A 13,750-nucleotide genomic window follows, 5' to 3' on the forward strand; every position below is an offset into this window, starting at 1 on the left:
CGAGTACCAATCCTCAACCACAACCCTGTTGCTGTGGCTAGGCTCACCTGCACTGTCATGATCTGCCTTTCGCCTGTAGTAAGCGGCCTCCGCTTCATCTGCGGCATCTGCGGCCTGAGTGAAGAACGCGTCGTCATCCTCCTCCGCCTGCAAGCCCGCCTCTGCTAGAGCGATGAGCTCGCTCAGTCTGGCAGTGTCGTCCTCAGCCTCCTCCGTCCGCAAGCCTGCCTCTGCTAGAGCGATGAGCTCGCTCAGTCTACCAGTGTCGTCTTCAGCCTCCTCCGCCTACAAGCCCACCTCTGCTAGAGCTATGAGCTCGCTGAGTCTGGCAGTGTCATCCTCATCCTCGTCCCCCTCATCAGACAACACAATCGGTGATTCAACGGTGCGACCAACTCGCTTTCTGTGCCCATCTAACTTCTTTTCCTCGTACCTTGCATGAGCCACCTCTGCAGTATGGTCCTCGCTGCATCCAATCCCTTCATGTATAAAATGCAATCAGTTAGCAATGCGATTATATTATATTTAAAATCAGACAACGAAAAAAGGTTTTCGAGCACTCACTGGCACATAATGAAACAACATGCTCGTTCAAGACCTGCATCTGTACTCTTGTCTCCTCCCTTGCCTCCTTCCTTGCCCTCTCCTCCTCTAATGTCATCCGTCTCTCCAATCCTCATTTGACAAGCCCAACGTCGATCGGGTTATAAATACCACGCTGTCTAGCAAACTCACGCATCTTGTCTTTGTGATGTTTAACGAAAAGGTTGACGTAGTCATGTCTATATCCCCTCTTCTGTGCAATTACTTGCTTTCCCTTCAGTTCATCCAAGAACTTAGCTTGACCATCATAACATTCCCACCTGAATTTTCTAGTGCTCTGTTCAAACGAAAAATTATATTATATATGTCTTAGCAAAAGAAACAAAATACGATTTCATGGTTACCACAAAAATAACCAACCTCATCATAGTCAATCATATGGCCGCAATAATGGCCTATTCCAAGCTCCAAAGGGACTAGACCGTAGTTGGATTTAACACCACATTCGCACTTGACTGGCGGTGCTTTGTAAATTAACCTTTCTTTCTTCTTTTGCTTTGCCTTTGGAGGTTCTTCGGGCCATTTGTTCTTAGGACCATACAACCACTCCTTGAAACGGCACTTCGCCATTGAATACACCTAAATAACGTGACATTAGTACATGACACATATAGCTCAATATTTCAACACATACACTTTGTACTTACTTCATGCTTGTTTGGACACACAAACTCTAACGTATTGTCAGGGTTTATCACGGCCGATCTTCGCAATGGCATAGAGGAGGTTCCTCGAGTCGTCTAACTACGGCTAAGTGCTTCTCCTTAGCCATCATTGGAGGGAGGTTAGGGGAGGTGGAACCCACTGCTCGAAATGCTATCGTGGATGTCATCCTCTCCACCAATCGTCGAAAAGGAGGTACCTAGGGTCAAACTTGTCTGCACTGTCGATCCACTGAAAGAAAAAACACCTCTCATGGACCTACACAACATAAATTCAATAGAATATTAGTAACCTAATAATACAAATAAAGAAGAAAAATTAACGGAAATAATTACTTACATTAAAACGACTGCACGTGTAGAAGCAACGAGCCGCTGTGTCTGGATGTCTCGATTGAAACACGTCGGCCGGACGACCACAGTCACAGTTAGGGACAGGAAGTTCAGGAGGAATGGGGGCATCTTTGCTAGACTCGTTGGGGTACAATTCTCTAGGACGACCCTGTTTTCGCTATAACTGCTCCCGAAACATGTCTTCCATCTAATAAAACGGTTCAAATTAAACATCAATCAAAACAACGTAAATTAATGTAAAATATAATCATTTGTAATGCAACTAAAATAATATAACCAACACTTATAGCAACAAAAATATATATGGTAAACATACTTCTAACTAAATAATTAACCTTAACATTGACAAAATCAAACTAATATCTTCCTTCAAACCGTAGCCCATAGTTCCTAAACATAATTTTCCTCCTAACCTTAACTCCCATTCATAATATCCTATCCACCATTCAAACGAAAATAAAATGTGCGTCATTACCTTGAACAAGGACGAGAAGGGAGGGAGGCGGCCGGCGAAGGGAAGGGAAGGGAGGGAGGCGGCAAAGGAGGGCCGGGCGGGGGGCGGGCGCGGCGGCCAGGCGGGCTCGGCGGTGGGCTGGAGCGGGCGGACTTGCTGCTCGGGCTCTGCCGACTGCTTGGGCACTGGCAGACGTGGGCCGCGGCGGGGGTTTTATTCGGCTCTGCCGCACCACGGATCAGGGCGTGGCACTGCCGTGCCAAGATCAGTGGCGCGGCAGGCCTTGCCACATCCGTGGTCAGCGATTCCGGTCGCCGCCACGTCAGCCCGCTGTCGCGCCACCATGCATGGCGCGGCACAACTGCTTGGGCACTGGCAGACGCGGGCCGCGGCGGGGGTTTTATTCGGCTCTGCCGCACCACGGATCAGGGCGTGGCACTGCCGTGCCAAGATCAGTGGCGCGGCAGGCCTTGCCACATCCGTGGTCAGCGATTCCGGTCGCCGCCACGTCAGCCCGCTGTCGCGCCACCATGCATGGCGCGGCACATGCATTTGGCCGCGCCAGAGAAATAGGCGCGGCAAAAAGTGTTAGTTTAAAAAAAAACGACAGTGTTAGATTTAAAATTAATTTTCAAAAAGTGTTAAAATTAAAAAAAAAATTCACCGCCACTGGGTTGAGACATTCTACTAGGAGTACTGTATAGTACTAGCAGTTGCTCAAGGGGAAAAAGTTCTGCATCATCCATTTTCATAAGTTTCATGTCATGTCAACATTGAGAGTACGATTAAAATTTCAAACTTCAAAGTACAAATTAGAAACTTGCAAGTTAAATAGCAATTAGTGGTTCAATTATCTTTTGTGTGGCCCACTAGAAAAATTCGTCTTGGTTCATGTGAGGAGCTAGTTCTTTGAGGAAATAAATTGTCCAAGCATTCTATCAAGTCAATTTTGAATACTGGAACAATGAACTTACCAGTTTTACACCAATACATGTCTCACTTCTCACTGGCCCAACCTTATTAGGCTACTTCTTTTTCGGAAACAGACAATACCGAACAATACCACGTGTGCCACCTGCTTCATACACATCATGGGCAACATATACTTGATACCGCCATGTGGACCTTCCAGACCTTCTGAATCTTTAAGTGTCCGAACCTTCTGTTTGTTCATAGCATCAAACAAACCTACTCCTATATATGTTCAAAGAAATTTGCTGCAAACTAGGGCGGTGATGATTGATTGCCTCTAAGATACGCTAGCCGGGTATAGACATAGTCGCGGCCCTGTTTTCTGCCCTTCTTGTTTGCTGATGCTTCACATACCTAGATGCCCCTTTTATTTCGATGCATGTTAGGCACACCTCACATTCACATTCAAATAGTGTCGATCAAAAGCTTTGAAGCTAAACCATGCACAAATCTGTGTTACATGCCACAAACTTGTAACATGTTGCACAAGCTACAAAGGGAGAAGAGAAATGCGGCCTATTACTTCATCTCTTCATTCTTTTCAGATCAATATATGTAGCTACTGGATGTTCTTGGCAATAGCTTGCCATCTAGAGAGAGTTTTATAGGCAGCTCAGTAAATAAATGCACATGATTGTTCTGCATTATTATTATTTTAAAAAAGGCCAAGACCACTGAGATCTATGATGTGAAGAAGTACCTTTGGGTCCCACCATGTGTGATTCCTAAACTTGCCTCCCTGTTTAATGTGAACTGTAACTGAGAAATAAAGAAACCAAGCAAGAGATAGAGAAAAAGTGCAGAGAACAGAAGGGTGCAACTTGCAAGAATTTCAGTTTATTAGGCCCTAAGTATTTTTATTGTTTTAGAAAACGCTTAATTAGTTTTGAAAACAATAAGGTGTTGGGATGTAACAATCTTTATGGTTCTGAAACCATGATATTGCTAAAGCTATATTTTTTTTATTTTTATGAGTTTTATAACTTCACTCCAGACATCTTCTTTCTAAACCGTGTGTGGTTTTACATCTCTCTTGTTCTGAAACTGAAGCTTCACTACTGGATTCAGGCGCTTTGCCGGGTGCCGAATGCACCCGGCAAAGGCTACTTTGCACTCGGCAAAGCCTTTGCCGGGTGCAGCACTCGGCAAAGAGCATCCGGCAAAAAGTTAGTCAGCAAAGAAATTTAAAAAAAAAATAAAAAAAATTCTTTGCCGGGTGCCTAACGGCGTGGCACCTGGCAAAGGCTGACGGTAGCTGGCCGCCGTCAAGCCGGCCACCTTTGCCGGCGGCCATATTTTGCCGAGTGGCCGGCACCCGGCAAAGACCAATTTTTGCCGACGGCTGGAATTTGCCGAGTGCCCGGCACCCGGCAAAGGCTGCTTTGCCGGAGGCCTTTCTTTGCCGGGTGCCGCCAGGCCTGGCACCCGGCAAAGAATTCCTTTGCCGGGTGCCCGATAAAAAGCACCCGGCAAATTTTTTTGCTCCCGGCAAATCAGCCGTTTCCTATTGTGCTTGTTGGTGCTATAGTTTCTCAAAACCGCAACATCCATAGAGGGCCTAAGTTGATGGGTTGTATGCATGAGCATGGGTGCATTGCGTCGCTGCAGAGCATCAGCTACGAGATAGTAAGATGGCGAACATGGATGGTATGGTCAAGATGTCGAGGTGCACTTGACCAGAGCCTGAGAGATGTGGTGATGTGGATCTGTTGTGAACTTGTGGTTGGCGGCCGGCCGCGTGTCATGTTTGCTGAACTTCACGGAGACAGAGGCCATGGTGTTGACCAAGTTCAGCGTCACGTCGTCTCTGCGACGCACCTAGTTAACACGACGACCTTTGTTTGGAAAAACAAAATCAGCGAGACGATGGATCAACCGTGGACACTTATTATGGTTTCACGACATGTGTTCATACACATACATCCAACAGTTGAGACTATTGCTTAAATTTTGAATGAATATAGTTAAAAAGAAATTAGGAGGAATATAGTGGAAAAGACAAACGACAATTCTCTCATACGTTAGATGCATATATATGGACATGTAGTGTGAATCTACGGTGGATGTCCGCGGTTGCTTTATGAGATCGTGCATGCTGATTTTTTTCCGTTTGTTTGAGCCTTTCTTTACCTTATTTAGCTTCAATGAAAGACGGTGCGCTTCGATTCTTTGCTTGTGGGTTGTCGAGCTTTTTGAACAGAGAATGCATCAATTCCTTACTTGACCATGCAGCCAGCTTTAGAAGAAAACCAAAAGCATCCAAATAGTAATAAGCTAGCTGCATCTTGGTTGTATATAGTACGAGCTGCTCGTTATTTTTGTTTCATCATCTCCGTCCTCTTTCACACCTCACCTGTTGTTTTTTGCACCCTCTCGACACTATCTCATATAAGAATACAGTCTTCTCAACTGAAACGCAGTGGCAGTTCGTCAGAAACCAGGTACCTTTTCTATAAAACGTTGTTAACAATTGTACCATTAATTGTACAATATTATTGTAGATACAGTTTTTTTGTTTGGATTATTGTTATAAACAATAGAGGTACATAGGGTGCGATGCATTCATTCGTATGGGTTTGTATATGTGTGTGTGAGCTTCTGCATGTGTTTTTTTTCCTCCAAAAATGTATAAAACAATGGAGTTCACCATTGAATGTGGTTGTTATGTACTCAATTGTAGTGTAGACGTAGAAAATTTCGCAACTTTTCCCCTATTTAAAGTTGACTTTGAAAGCTACATTTGTGACTGATGCCTTGCTCAGTGATTACTCACACTAACATCTTGAATTGAAATCATCAGTGTAGTTGCCAACCATAAAGTTGTAGACCTCATCGAGCTATAATTCGAATATAAATTTTGTCTTTATCGAACTATAGTTATGAATTTATTTGCACCACAACTATTTATAAGGTCGACCTCACGAGCCACCCGTGAAATGCTCCTATTTTAGGGACTGTTGGCAATACAAACCGCACTTAGAAATGCCCCTTTATAGAGGCGGTTTTGTATCTTCGACTACCCGAAGGAATATGGGGGGCTTCTAAAGGAGGTTCACCCCATTGACTAACTCTGGAAATCAACACACTGCATATCAGTAATCAAACCATACATCATCTTTATTAATACACAAACAGTCTTACTACTTAATATTGATCTGACACAAGGGGAAAGTCAAAGGCTCTTAGTACATCATTATAGTATTTATTACAATGGATGCTTCAGCAAGAGAGTAACCCAAGACTACAGGGTACTTGCGCAAACATGAATCTAGTCATTGTAATCCTCTTCAACACTGGCGGTGAAGTTCTAGTCAGGCTTTTCATTTGTGAGCCAACAAAGGGTGAGTAATTAAGGTACTCAACAAGACCTAACGAAAGGTGTTAACAATGCATAGGGGATGTCATAAAGGTTTGGTTTTAGGCTTATCTTTATGAAAATGTGTAGTTTTTTCTTCAGTGGTGCATTTTGTAATATAGATGAAAGCTGGGTTTTGTGGAAACACACCACCCAGCTACCTGAAACACACCGCCACATGCCATTCAAGGTCAGGTGTAGGTTTTAGAAATACGCCACCTAGCTGAAAATTTATTTGCACATAAAACAAATCATATGTATCTCACCACGATTTTTTTAGCAGAATAGCCCAATTATATAATCCCAAGTACGCTAGCAGCAATCCCGAGGATATTTTGTAGCACCCGATTTTAAGGACAAAACCAGATACACACCATATGTGAGCCCAGGAAGTTAAATCTCACATATAGCTACAAATAAAGATAATATCAATAGACAATGCTTAATATATAATATACTTAGTATAAAGGATATAACCTTAGACAGCAAACAGCGAAAAGACAACTCCGATCTTCGGGTGAAGACTCCAATTTCACAGAGACAACTGATTGGTTGATCACAAGCCTAATTCCTCCAAACTCTAGCAATCTAGTACCCATCCGGAACTTTTATCCAAATAATTGAAAAATAAAGCAAGCATAAGTACATGTCATACTCAACAAATATAACATGGGCTTCACAAGGTTTAAAAGGCTGACACTGATTTAACTGCAATTAGCTTTAAAGAGTCATCTTTTAGCAATTGAGTGGCAACAAGTTTATTCACAAGCCCATATAAGCGCATGATCAGGTAAATATGAATAATGAATAGCATAAATAATTAACCATTAATGAGCATCTTTATCCTCAGAATCATCAGTGTTCATCATCTATTCCGTAAGGGTCCAAGGCCGCTCGTGACCGTGAGCACGGCTGATATACCAGTTTTACACTCTGCAGAGGTTGTACACTTTCACTGTGAGTCGTGATTTACCCTTTCGCCCGAGGTAGCTAATCTCTTGACCCATTTCCAAGGAAGGTCGGCAGGGTTCACTATGAAGCATTTCAAAGGTTCGTCTAACAAGTTAGGGCCACTAGGTTTCTGTGCCCTGTGAATGTAGGGCTCCCCTTCCGACAGGCACAATAACGCGCAGCCTATACACTGACGGACAGAGGCCGCACTATATTCAACCTAAAACACACCCCTTTTGCGCCATAAAGGTAACCTCTAACAAGCTAGAAAAGGTCCTTATACTGAGCTAAAGCTAGAGCCATGTAGGCCTCATAGCTGTACTGTAAGTCTCGGATGTTCGCTTACAGATAAGTCCTTAGGGAGAGGAATCTAGAGCACCACAAAATAGCCCAATGCTCTAGCCCCTTGTTCCATGTTGCTAAAAACATCTTTTAATGTTTATTGCATATACCATTAGTCAAGTTACAAGATCATGGCTTTGGTTGAGCACTAGCATCATACTACCCAATGCAATAACCCAAAGGTATCAAGGTAAAGTATAAAAGACTAGGATATCCTTAGTGGTAGTCAAGGTAGACACATGAAGCATGAATTAAATAATTAAAGGTGTATAGGACAACAAGGAAGATCCCATGCTATACTTGCCTTAAACTCATATCCTCTTCTTTTGATTCTTAGCCTCCAAAGAACCGCTTCTTGATCACCACGTAAAACTCACCGACTGGACAAGATCATAAAGCACCACGCAAACATCTATGCAATCATACACGAAGCAAACAATAGATATAAATTAGAATAGTACACCAAACAGATGAAACAACAAGTAAAAAGGTTTTAAAGATGTTCTACACATTGCTACGAATACACTGACGCGAAAAGCACTCTAATCGGAGCTATAACGAAAAAGTTATGAATTAAACAAGATTTCCTTTAATAAAATAATAGATTAAATCTAACCTCAAATTTCAAAAGTTGAAAATATATTTAACAGTAGGATGAACATGTAGACTACTCAATTACGAATCTAACACAACTTGAACGGATTAAATCAGAGTTAAAACGGAGATGATATGGCCAAATAAAGATAATGCCAAATTTGTAAATATTTTGAAATCAATTTCGTATTAAAAATAATTAAAAACAAAATTAAAACAGTCCTGTGGACCTGGTGTCATTTTTGAAAAAACACAGGGGTCAAAACATAAAAACTAGGGGCATTGATTGAATTATTTTCAATAGAGGGTGGACTGCGGGTTGATTAGAGAAAACTATAGGGTCTCTTTTGCAAAATAGCCAGGTTGATTGGGTCTCTGCTGATGGGGAGACCACATGGCGAAAGGCGGTGGCTTCTGAGTGTCGGGTCACGGTGGACTGCCTATGTGGCATGCTGATGCAGACGGTGCGCTTGGTCTACACTGTGCTCATGGACCGAAGAGGTATCTTCTATTCTTGGCCCTTGATCATAGATCGGACGGTTGGAAATAAATCAGAGAGAGAGATAGAGTGGGTGGCGTGGTCAGCGGTGAGCTTGGTGGCGGTGCCATGGACGGCGACGCTCGAACCTAGCCGGCGTAACTGGTTAAGGGCCTATGGGTTACGGCTGCTTCAACTGATGACACGGGGAGATAGAGCAGATTACGGCGAACTCGATGGGGGTATTGGTTGAAGCAGGGGATGAACGGATACAGCGGCATGAGCTATCTTATGGCTCGACTTGGTTCGGCGATGGCGCGTGGATAGAGAAGGAAAAAGAGAGGGCAAAAGCAAAGCACTGGGGCTTCCTTACCGAGATGTGAAGGCTGGGAGCAGTTCGATGCAACGGCGAGGCACGACAGCGACAAGATGCGCTCGACGGCGGTAGGCTCGGGTTGCGGCACGCGGTGAAGCTTGAGCGAGGTGGCGGCTATGGCGATTAGAGTTCAGGATATGTCTAGGCGAGGGCAGAGCAGCTCGGGGCGCTATTTATGGGGGCTCGGCAGCTTGAGGCGCAAGCCAAGGCGAGGAGACGGGGCAAAAGCGGCAGTGGCAGAGTCCGTGTTGGCGACGAGAGGAAGAAGACAAGACTGACATGGGTGGCCCACCTGTCAGCGAGCAAAGGGGTGCAGGGCCAGCGGCCAGAGATGGCGTGAGAGGGAGGCAGGTGCACATCATTGCGCGTGGGCTGGCGCGTCATTGTGGGCCGAGTGGGCTAGGCCACGAGGGAGAGAGGGGTAAGGAAGAGGGCCGGGCTAAGTAGGCCAGTGGGCCAGAAGCCAAGAAAGGAGGGAGAGTGAGGAAAAATTCCTTCCTTTTTTCTTAAACACATTTTCAAATCCAAATTCAAATCAAATTCAAACATAGTTTCAAATATACTTTTTAAGATGAGAACTTTTGGGAGGTTTCCAAACTAAACTTTTGCAAACTTTTGAAAACTCTTTTATTTTCCAATTCTCTTTTTTTATTTCAAAGCCATTTTCAAATTCATTTTCAAAAGCATTTTGAATTTATTTTGAATTTTGGATTCAACCACTCATTGCAATAAATTAAATGCACTGGCATGTATGCACATCCAAGTTGTTACTCCTTATGATGAATTTTAATATAATGAAAAATATTCTTTTTCCTATATTTCATGAGCACAAAATACAAACTTAAATCAATTTATATCTTTTTTAAAAAGAGCAAATTTTAGGGTGTTACAATTCTATCCCCCTTAAGATGAATCTTGACCCCGAGATTCAGAAGACGTCGACTAGGAGATAGGGATACTCCGTCTTTAGATTCTTCTTTACTTCCTCGTGTAGTTCCATCTTATTGATAAGGATTCCACTTTACTTTGCATACCTGTTAATCTTACTCCAAGTAACTTGCCAAACTAATTCTAAGATTCTGACAGATACTTCAAACAATACTCAGGTATCTCCAATCACTAGGCCACCTTCCCTATAATACCAATTCTCTTTCTTAAAATATCCATCTTCCAATGAAGCCTGACAAATCTCTTGGTCAGAAAGGGATTCTACTACCAATCTTCAAAATATTAATGATTTTGGTTAAGTTGCTCGAACTTGGAATACAATTCTTAGTCTTTGGTGTCACCCGAACCTTCTTAGCACAATTCTTCGTTGCTAAGGGCATTGGCCATGACTTTGCTTCTCCAAGCAACAACACTTTTCCAAGTCATAATCAATTTCATTCCAACGAGGATATCACAAGCTCAAGACCAACTTAGTGAAGATGTCCGGTAGATTCTTGTGATCCTCCTAGATATCACTTTTACTTCCAAAAAGACAGTACCTCCATGCTTCATAATGGATAACTCCAGATAACATGTTAGGTAGTTCAATTCATGCTTCCTTAGTTGACTTAATGAACAAACCACTACTTTTCTTCTTGTATAAGGACACATCCCACACCTTGACAAGGTGCATCATTGTAGATAGAAAAACTCTTGTCTTGAACTGGCAAAGCTAATACTTAGATTTTACTTCAACCCCTTCTTGGACTCCTTCAAATACTTAGCTGATGTCTCTTGATCCAAGCAAACTTAAAAGCTTCTTCAATAGCTCTACCAATATCTTGATGATCTTGGATAAACCTCCCTTGAACCTCTAACCAAACCTCATTGAAAACTCTGAGTTCTCTCTTATATCCTTGAGTACCACCTTCCTTATCAGATTAATCGATTCTTCCAAGTGAGAGCTGGAGAGCATAACTAAACTTCATATGCCACCTTGAACATTCAGACCCTTCTTAGTTAGATAGTTTGCATAGGCGTGATTGTCTATCTTATTGATCTCCTCCAAAGGTGTTTGTTCCTGTACATTGACATCTGAAAACTCACAATCCACTTTACTATCCTTAGTGTACACCCTTTCCAATAGATCATCCTCGTATTCCTTAGGTGCAGATCGAATACCCTCATACTCAATTCTTTCTCCTGACGGTGTTGTTAGAAGCACCGAATGCTGAGCATACTTAATTACTCCTTTACAAGCAGATAACCACCCCTTTCCAAGAATACCATCAATGTCCATTAACTCCAAAACAATAAGGTTTGCCTCGAAGTTCTTCCCTTTTATGTTTAGACTAACTTTTGGCATATGCGGTTTGCCTTCTTTTCTCCTCCTAGAGAGTTAACTATTAAGGGTTTCCTCATCGGAAGCATAGTTATCTTATGTTCTTCCACATATTCCCTAGAGATGAATGAATGTGATGCACTAGGGTCAAACAACACCATAGCAGTGTCTGAGCTTACTGCAACCAAACCATAAACGACCTCCTTAGCTCCATGAGTGGTAATTAGATCCACATTGTTCAACCTGCCTTGAATGTAGTTTCGCTTTATCTTATTGCCTTGCACCTGCTCCGTATGGATATTCTATTCTGGCTCCTACTGTAGTTGATTCTGGCTTGGATTACTCTCAGCAAACTTCTCAAGACAATCATTCTTATAGGGCTCAACCTTACCACAATCATAATCTTCCTCACTAGTAGAATTATTGGTCTTCATCAAAGTGATAGTAGGAGATGACAGACATGGCTTCTGAGAGCTAAAATGCTGCACTTCATCATTGGGTTGCTGATACTGATCCTGATCTGTATTCCCAAACAAATTCATAGGGCGTGACTGATATTTTAGTTGTGTAGCAAAACCGAGACAACTGTTTCTTAACTGGCGTTGAAGGTCACGCTTTCTCTTCTTTTCTTCCATCTATCGACGCTTGTTCTCAATTAGAATTGCTCTGTCCACCAATGTTTTGAAATCAGGATACACAACAGTCATCAACTGCAATTGATCTCCATCATTCAGTCCTTTCAAAAAAAACTTTTTTGCTTCTTAGCATCACTATCCACTTCTTCTGGAGCATGGCGCGACAACTGAGTGAACATATCACGATACTCACACACAGTCATAGATCCTTGCTTCAAGTTGAGGAACTCTTCTTGCTTAAGTTCTACCTCACCTAACGGGAGGTGGTAGGACATGAAGCTCTTGCTAAACTCCTTTTAGGTGATCTGTCCAGCATTGTTGGGACATCCATACTAGTAAGACTCCCACCAGTCTTGTGCTGCGCCCTGGAGTTGGCCGGACGCAAAAAGCACCTTCTCATGGTAGCAACCATATGTTTTCAGTATGTATGAATTAGAACTCCGTCGTTCATAACATCCTTAATTGTAGCTTCAAGAGATGACAAGATAGGATTGATGGCAATGGAGACAAGAGAAGACCAAACCCAGAGATAACTAATACTTCCAAACAAAGCGCTAGAATGTAAGAAACTTCATCTTACAAATCCTTCAACTTGGCTACCCCCTTAAGAAAAGATCAACTAGGGGACACAAAAAGGGTAGCTTGCACCTTCTTTCAGATGAGCTAACTAGTATCAAGATGTTCTGACATCCCAATGATACTCTCGTGTATGGGCATGAACAAGAAATCTGAAATTTCTCGTGAGCAGAAAAACAGCAGCACAGTAAAACAGTTGTAACTCTCATTCTATTAATCCAATGAAGTTGTAGCTTATACCATTGGAAATCTTATAAAATTCTCCACAACTTTCTTATAGAACACTTTTTCAAATTCTGTAGTTCAGATAGTCAAAAATAGTACACAACAGAAACTACTCTAGGTTTTAAACAGCACAGGTGCATCGTCTTGTGATTTCCATAACTCCATAACCAACATAGCTATCAGGGTGATTCTTGCAGTTGGAGAAAGATATTGAAGTCTACTATTGTCTAGAATTTTTTTCATGACTTTTGGTCCTAAAAAACAGAGATATAAGCCAAAGAGTGCAGGCTGCTCCAAAAAGATAGGATAGAGGAAACAAGAGATAATCAAAACCCAACTATTTATTCCATTAATCCTTATACCTTAGGCCTATAAACTAAATAAAATTGTGGGAACACCCAACAAGATCATTGTAGTCATTACAAAGATTCTAAGCAAGCATAAGCATAATGATAATTCAACAAAGTAATAAAGGTGCACAACTCAATCATTAACACAACTTGAGATACTATCGTCCTCTTTGTACTAGGGGTAACAATCCTAAGACTCATCTTCAGATTACGTAAGAAGGTGGGGAGGAATAGTTCTAAAAGCATATCAAATCAAGGAGTGAAGATGAGAACAAAGACTTTAAAATAAGCACCAATGTAGAGATGAATAACAAGGGTAGAGATATAATAGAGAAGAAAATATAAAGGTTCATAGAGCAAGGGTTTTTGTAGCAACTTCTAAACCTTAGAACGACCAGTTTCTACTAGGCTTGCGTCCTATAGTCAGCATTGCTCCGATACCACTTTGTAGCACCCGGTTTTAAGGACAAAACCAGATACACACCATATGTGAGCCCAGAAAGTCAAAACTCACATATAGCTACAAATAAAGGTAATATCAATAGACAATGCTT

The sequence above is a fragment of the Miscanthus floridulus genome, chromosome 16 (assembly GCF_019320115.1).
Source record: "Miscanthus floridulus cultivar M001 chromosome 16, ASM1932011v1, whole genome shotgun sequence".
Classification (NCBI taxonomy): domain Eukaryota; kingdom Viridiplantae; phylum Streptophyta; class Magnoliopsida; order Poales; family Poaceae; genus Miscanthus; species Miscanthus floridulus.